Raw genomic sequence first — 7,341 nt, forward strand, 5'->3', positions numbered from 1 at the left:
GAGCGAGCAATTTTTGAAGTCTTTTCATATCCTCTCTAAAATGGCTTAAAAAATGACACAATATTGCTACACGCCTAAATTACGTCTGGCCCACCTGTGTTTTATCGAAGGAAGATATTATTTTTAAACAGAGCTCTACTCTTGTGCGGTCAGGGTCGTACCTAGGAGTTTTTGTCTGCGAGGCAAGTTTTTCTGGTGGGTGCAACTGGGTTTTTTAGTTAATTTTTTTCTTTATCTTAAGTCTTCTTTGGTTTTAAGGTTTCCTGGCGGGGGCAACTCCCCCTCTGCCTCCAACCCACCACTGCCACTCCCCACCCCCATCCCTGTTATGTACGACCCTGATGGTTTTTTCTATATGCTTCGCTACCAACCCAACGAACATTAAAATCGTAGCAAAACCACATGTTTTTTCTTTATATATTTGTTCGATGAATTGACTGATGCATGAATACTCTAATGATTTCAAAATAAGATGAGAATAAAAGCCAAAGAGAGAGAGAAGTAATATAAACTTAATGTCCTGAGAACTTCCTTCCCACAAAGTTTGAATGAACTATTATTATTATTATAAAGTCAACAGTACGACGGTAAAGTTCTTTTCCGTACATTGAGGACAAAGGGTCAACCAGATGTTCAAGTTTGGCGTACGCAGTATCGTCCAATGGATTCGAAGAAACAGGAACTTGTACATGAGGCAGATTTGTGTGAATAAGCTCATCAATCTTAACACCCATCCATGCATTACTTTGATCGCGGGAATCTCCAAAGAAAGTTAAATGGAGATTTGTCCAAAAGATCTGGGCCGGGGTGTTGTTGCTTTCAGTCGACACCTTGTGGTTTATATGAGCAGACACAAATTCAGAGAGATTCTTGTTAAGGCGCGGTAAGTAAACATAGTGTAGACAAAAGAGGTCGGTTTCATTCACAGGGTCTAGAACACCCTCCCTCTCGAGATCATAAAATTCACACTTGAACACTGAAAGTTCCTGCTCGTTTGCTGCTCTGTTATGACGCTCTATTCTCTGGTTGTGTACAGACGAGCCAACAATAACAGGCCTTGCATCCTCTCCCCAAGCCTAGTTCATATCCCGCCACACCAAAATATTCTCCCCTTCATGATTACTATGGATACGCCGAGGCCTTCCATACTTGCGAACAGCTTCGTTATAAGATGAAAGAACAGTTTCTGACTTATTGTTTGTGGAGCAACGACAGAATGTGACAAGGCGACTAAAGCCATCAATGCAGTGATGACCCACAAACCTCCATCTGATTAACTTATGGTTACCCTCTAGGTGGCACAGATAATTTGGATAGGGAACAGAGTACACACGTCACTGGATTGTAGGCCTCTTTCTGGCAGTCACAGATGGATTTAAGTCATGTGTAGCCTTGCCTTGCCCCCTCTATATCTCTTCATTTTTCTCCCTATATACCTCTCACTCTCTCTATATCTCTCACCTTCCAGGGGCGGATCTAGGAATTCCTGAAAGGGGGGTTGTACACTTTCAATAGGTTTCGACGTAATCTGCATGGACAGCCAGTGGCACAGGCGTGATCTTCTAGGGGGGTCTGGGGGCATTACTCCGGGAAATGTTTCCGATTTTACCCTCTAAAACGCCATTTCCAGCATTCCTGAGACTCGAAAAGCATTTGTGAAGGCATGAAGTAAAATTTGGAGGTTACCTTTTCAACAAGAAAAGGCCATCCCCTTTTTTTTTTCGTTTATCGTCGTATGTGTTTTCTGATTTTGGGTCGGTCGGTCGGAATTAAAAAAAAAAATTAAAAAAAAAAAGTTGATAAGGAGTCTGGAACTAGGAGGCCCGGTACCTCAGCATAATGTCCGTGGAGCCTGGAAACAAGAAGACATGGTTACAAAGTCAACATGGCGGCAATGGAGGAAGGAAAAATCGACGTCGTGGTTAAACTCAAACAAGAACAGCGTAAAAAGGATGAAACATTATTTAAAATAATGTGTCATTGCCTTCTATACCTTCTGTATAATTTTTTTTTTTTTTTTTTTTTTGAAAACGCGAAAATCTGGGTCGGTCGGACGACGCTTAGCAGAGAAAAAAAAGGGGATGGCCAAACCAAAATAAATAACGCATGATTAAAAACAGTAAAAACGATAGTTATTAGTTGTTTTATAATATGCTATGTTAATCGAACAATGTACAAAGCCCTCGCATATCTCGTCTGCCTCGAATCTCTGAGAGTAATGCATAGCAATAACAGCGAGATATGAGAAGCGCTCTTTAGACAGTTTCATGAGCGAAAAAGACCACTCAGCTTCTGCACTACTGACTGGTAGGGTGCATACGATGAGGAGAAGTCGATGGATGTTTGGAGAAGCATTCTCGTCACAGACATCAAGTGTTAGCAGAAGATTGCTTGGAAGCTCCTTCTTTGCTAACTGCCAATTAGTTTGCCATCTTCGGAAACTAAAGAAACGATTTACCCACCACTCACAGTGCCGTAGCAAGAATAAAATAAGTGGAGGGGGACGCGAGTGCCACGGGTGCGAGCTGCTAGGGGGGTTTGGGGGCATGCCCCCTAGAAAATTTTGAAATCTACAGGCTTGGAAATTCTATATCCAGCATTCTCCACTAGCTATTTGTGATTCACGCATATCGCGAATTATTTACTTCTCTGCATCTCTTTCTATATATATATCTCCATATATATCACTCTCAACCAATAACTCTATATCTCACCTCCTCTATATCTCACCATTACTCTCGCTATATCCCTCTCACTCTCTATATATACGTACGAATTAAAATTTCATGGAGTTTTTGAAGTGGTAATCTTAGAAAATGATATCAAGAGAGCATCCGAGTTCAAAATATTGTGAACCGGGACTAAAAGGGAGGTATGGCAAGTAAAATTTTGCTTTTATAAGACTTAATTCATGTTAAACAACAAGAAACAACTCTTACAGATAAACTGAGGAGGCCAGTTGGAAAAATGACTGACTCTGACTGGAGTTTTTTAGTGCCAGTGACAGGGGGTTCCATTTTTAGTGGGGGTGGAGGGGCTAGTGTTTTCTTATTTTATGTTTTTATTGGGTGGGGGTGGGCGGGAAGTTACTCAGTGTTTTTTCTTTTAGTAAGGAGGTGGGGGGTAGTAGGAGGGGCTTGTGTTGTCATCCCGGGGGGGGGGAGGTCCAAGAATTTTGCGTGTCTAGTAGTCAAAGTTTAGTCACACAAACAGCTAAATTTCACTCGTGTTGGTCGTGAATGTGTGTTTTTCCCTATCTTGCTCGTGGATTTATTTACCTATTTAAGTGGAAAAGGCAACTTGTACGCTGCAATTACCTGCGGTTGCATCCAAAGCTGAAAGTCCCATATTACACTGCTTCTGGAGAGAACTGTTCACATGTATCCAGTATGTTTGTTGTCTTGGGCATGCAATGAACACACAGCAAGGCATCGATGAGTGAGATAAGATAACAGACATGCCATTTCCTATTTATCCATACATGACGGACATTTGAATGAGGTTATTAAAACAAAGATAGCTGATGGTGTACAATGATGTGAAATAGCGGAAAAACACCGGTGAAATTAGAGTGCTTTAATATTACCAGGCGCTCCTTTGACAAGAGACTGTGTGACATATTTACAGAGAACAGGTTTTTTTCCAGAAACCTAAAACTATCAGGAGTGGGACATCATTTCGCCATGTCACACAATGCTTATGGAGATAGAAAAGCTGGCGAAAGAAAGTAATGACTGATATCTTTGTTAAATTATTATAACATTTTTACCAGAGGTCATACAAAGCGCTCTCTGCAATGTCACACATACATAAAAATCAAATGACTAATATGCTGTTATCAAATGATTGCCGGAAACACGCACTCAAACATTCATGTTTCAGTATTCGTGCCTATTGTTGTTATTAAATCGTCTTGTTATTGTCACATTCCAGTGCTCGCCAAACCAACGAAATGAAGTAAATATCATAAAAAAAATGAAAATTAACATTTTCCCCATCTACGGGTATTACAAAACACACGTCACAGTTAAAGACTCGGTTCTTAACAATGCTCCCTAAACAAATTATTAACAGGATAGTTTATGGTAACCGACGATCATGCGGTCGTTTGTTTCCCAGCGGAAAGTCAATGAATCATCTACCGCCCCCTTTTTAAAGTTCCTGCTGATTGATCGGTCTTTTAAAGTTATTCTTTGCCAAAAGACCTAGTTAAAGTCCTAGTTGTTCTTTGATGTATTCTTAGTGAGCCTGTACAAAAAATGTTTCTTTTATGTCTGCTGGATGAAATGATATAAGAGCCGGAATGAAAACTGGCGCTTGCTTCGTAACACTCCTTGGCGACATGAAAATAAACATTTGATTCCGCTTTGCTCAGCCGTTTTTCGCCGTCCTGAATGAACTCCCTTTTCATTTTGCCAACAATAACCAGGTCTAGCGGTGGCTGAGGAACCTCTGCAGAGTCGCAAAGCTTTTGGTTGCATCCATAGCATATGGAGACCCTGCTGTCGCAGTAGTTCAGCGAAGTTAGCACGAAGGCTCCTGTTGATGGAGATGGCCTTTTGGAAAAAGTGCAACCGGTTTCTGGAGTAGGAGTTTGTGGACCATCGGACATGCCATCCGATGTTGTAGCTGTTACTGTTGTCGCAGTCGGTGTACTGTACTTCTCCACTACATCTCTTTTCTTCCTTATAGGGCCACCTTTTTACCTACCTGTAGCTTTTTCTGCTGCTTTTTTCCCTCTACCTTTCACCACCCCCACTTAAAATGGAACCCCCCCTGTCACTGGCACTAAAAAAAAAGTTCAGTCCAGTCCTGTCCTGTCCAGTCCAGAGTCAGTCCATGTTTTTTCAACTGGCCGACTGAGGAAGCGTAGTCGCCAGAGACAATCCACAAGTTTGAATAGAACTGTTTTATGTTTTATCGTCACTGCTTTGATACTTCCTTCCTGAGTCTTTCACATGTTTTTCCTTTTTTTGCTCGGGTAAACTTCTGGCTTTTAGAGAGCGATGTGCCCCAACCGTTCAAAGGAAAAGCTACATTCTTGCTGTTGTCACTGACTGATGTGTTTTCAGCTGAGCCAATTTTAAGTCAGCTTTCCCGTCTTTAGGCGAAAGTCAATATATTTTACTCCTTGTGTAGATAGAATTTTCATCTGGGGCGACAAGAACATGTGCAATATCTGCTTTTGAGTAGTTGTTGACTCTGTAATACAATGAATGCAATAAGATGCTTTTCCATAGCAACCACAGATTGATCTTCCGTCTGGAATGTTGCGCTTTGGTTGATAATCCTTTACAGTTATCGCCACGACATTTCAACCAAAACTTTAGCTCAGGATTCTTCAATTAACTTGGATCTCTTCCATTTGACGAACTTCCAGGGATATCGTCTTCAGTAAAGAACAAAGGACCGTAAACTAGAGTTTGGCCTGAGACGCCATCTTCAGATCAGGCCCTTGATGCCTTGCTTTCATGTTACTCATTTCAGGTCATCCCCAACGGCCGCAATTTTGGAATTAGGCGTATGTTAGTTACATATTCTTTACTTTACTGAGTCGCAGCCTCGTCAGGTACTAATAACGGTACATTTCTTTACCATGTCCTTTACCTTGTTCACCAAGGAGGACTTAAGTAAGATCTCTGGATTTGTGTGGAGGGTCAAAGTTAGTGCACATGGCTTTTAGCGTTGTGACATTGAATTTCAATAACGTGTCATGTCTGGCATGCCCGTCAGTTATGGGATGCACCAGTCCCATTTGGCTGACAATATCTTCTACTGCTTTACATCTGGCTTTGTCATCAAGGTATACAATTTCATCTTCGATGAGACTCATCGTCATCATCTACTTTGCCCACTACTTGATTAGCTGTACCTTTCCTTCATTTGGCTGCAAGTCTGGACAAAAAATCCTTGCACACGGGTGTTTGTTGCACAATCGCTAGCTCCTCAGCTGAAATCCCAACTCCCACCTCCATCCTTGAAGTTTCATAAAGCATACAGGCATTTTTTTACCAATAACAAGCCGCAAGCTTGCAACTACCATTTATGCCTAAATCTAGGTAGCATAGTTGTTTGATGGAGGGAAATATAGAAACTGAAAGGGAATTGAAAAATGCAAAGTTGTAATCAGGACTGACAGCATGTACATATGTTATCTAGTGCCATTACAGAGGGAAATACAATGATTCTCTCTCCTTTTTCAGTTCCTGTTTAAAATGACCATTCTTAATTTCCTTTTTCATTTCCATTTCCAAATCCTGTTAAAATGTTTTTAGTTCTCATTCCGTATCCTGTTTATGACATTGTTTCCATTAAATCATTTCCATTCCTTAATGGTTTCTTTGTTCCCTGTACGCGTTTCTTACTCCTTTTTATGCTTAAGAAAAGAATGTCGTACCAATCACACTCCTTCCTTTATAGTCCTTGTGTTGTGTTTTTTCCAAGTTTATGAGGTTTCTATGGATATATTTTGACTAGACATTTGTACTGCGACAGGTTAATACGCAATACACCATATCTAGCAATATAGAAATTCGAACGTAAAACAACACTGATTTCTCTATATCCAGTTAAGTGCTTTTCCTTCATTCAAGTGATGTTTAATGTTGCACCATCCTCCATAAAGATGAAGAAAACACTAGGTGACAAAGCTTTTTCGGCTGCTGCTTCAACTCTTTGGAATCAATTGCCAAGCGAAATAAGACACGAGGAGAATTTTAAGCTTTTTAAATCAAAACTGAAGACAAAAGCGTATGGGAAGATCCTTTCTATTATCTATTGATTTTATTTTTAGGCTTTCTAATCTCTTTTTTAGTCATATGTACATTTTTGTAAACAGTTTTATATCTCTTATATTCTTAGTATTTTTTAGTCTTATGCACATTATTGTGAGGACTGGTAGCTAGTTTTTAAAACTCTTATATTGTTAGTATTTTTATTTTCTTAACTACTGCTCTAGAGCAGTTGCTAAGGAATTTCTAAAGATGGTTTGTTTTTGGTTGCAAACTATTTTGGAGTAAATTTTTGGTGGGGAGGACAACTGCATTAAAAAAAATTGATTTCAAGGAGAAAGTTTTTGTTGACTATCGGAATAAAGGGTTTTCATGCCAAAAAAATGGCACTTGTAAAAAAAATTTGAACGAATGGGTAATATTTATTAGCATTGTCATCGTTTCTTTATCTGTATTTTCGAGTAAAGTAAAATGTACATGTACACTTACTATTACCTTTGTCATCAAAGAAATTCCCCATCAGGGCAACATGGATGTAAAAACCACTTAGTAAGCTTCAAACATTGTTCAGATTGCCTTACAGCAAGGTGCCCAACAGTGTGACCAGTTT

At 39.9% G+C, this 7,341-nt stretch overlaps 1 pseudogene across 1 annotated transcript; it reads right to left on the reverse strand.

Moving 5' to 3' along the window:
• Positions 1–418: 418 nt before the first annotated feature.
• Positions 419–5,839, reverse strand: LOC144648423 (uncharacterized; annotated as a pseudogene). The gene is made up of 3 exons (XR_013569693.1): positions 5,709–5,839; positions 584–1,356; positions 419–553 (listed from the first exon to the last, which is right to left on the reverse strand). The product of XR_013569693.1 is annotated as an uncharacterized LOC144648423 (transcript).
• Positions 5,840–7,341: the final 1,502 nt, after the last annotated feature.

The sequence above is a fragment of the Oculina patagonica genome, chromosome 4 (genome assembly GCF_052425735.1).
Source record: "Oculina patagonica isolate OP01 chromosome 4, crgOcupat, whole genome shotgun sequence".
Taxonomy (NCBI): domain Eukaryota; kingdom Metazoa; phylum Cnidaria; class Anthozoa; order Scleractinia; family Oculinidae; genus Oculina; species Oculina patagonica.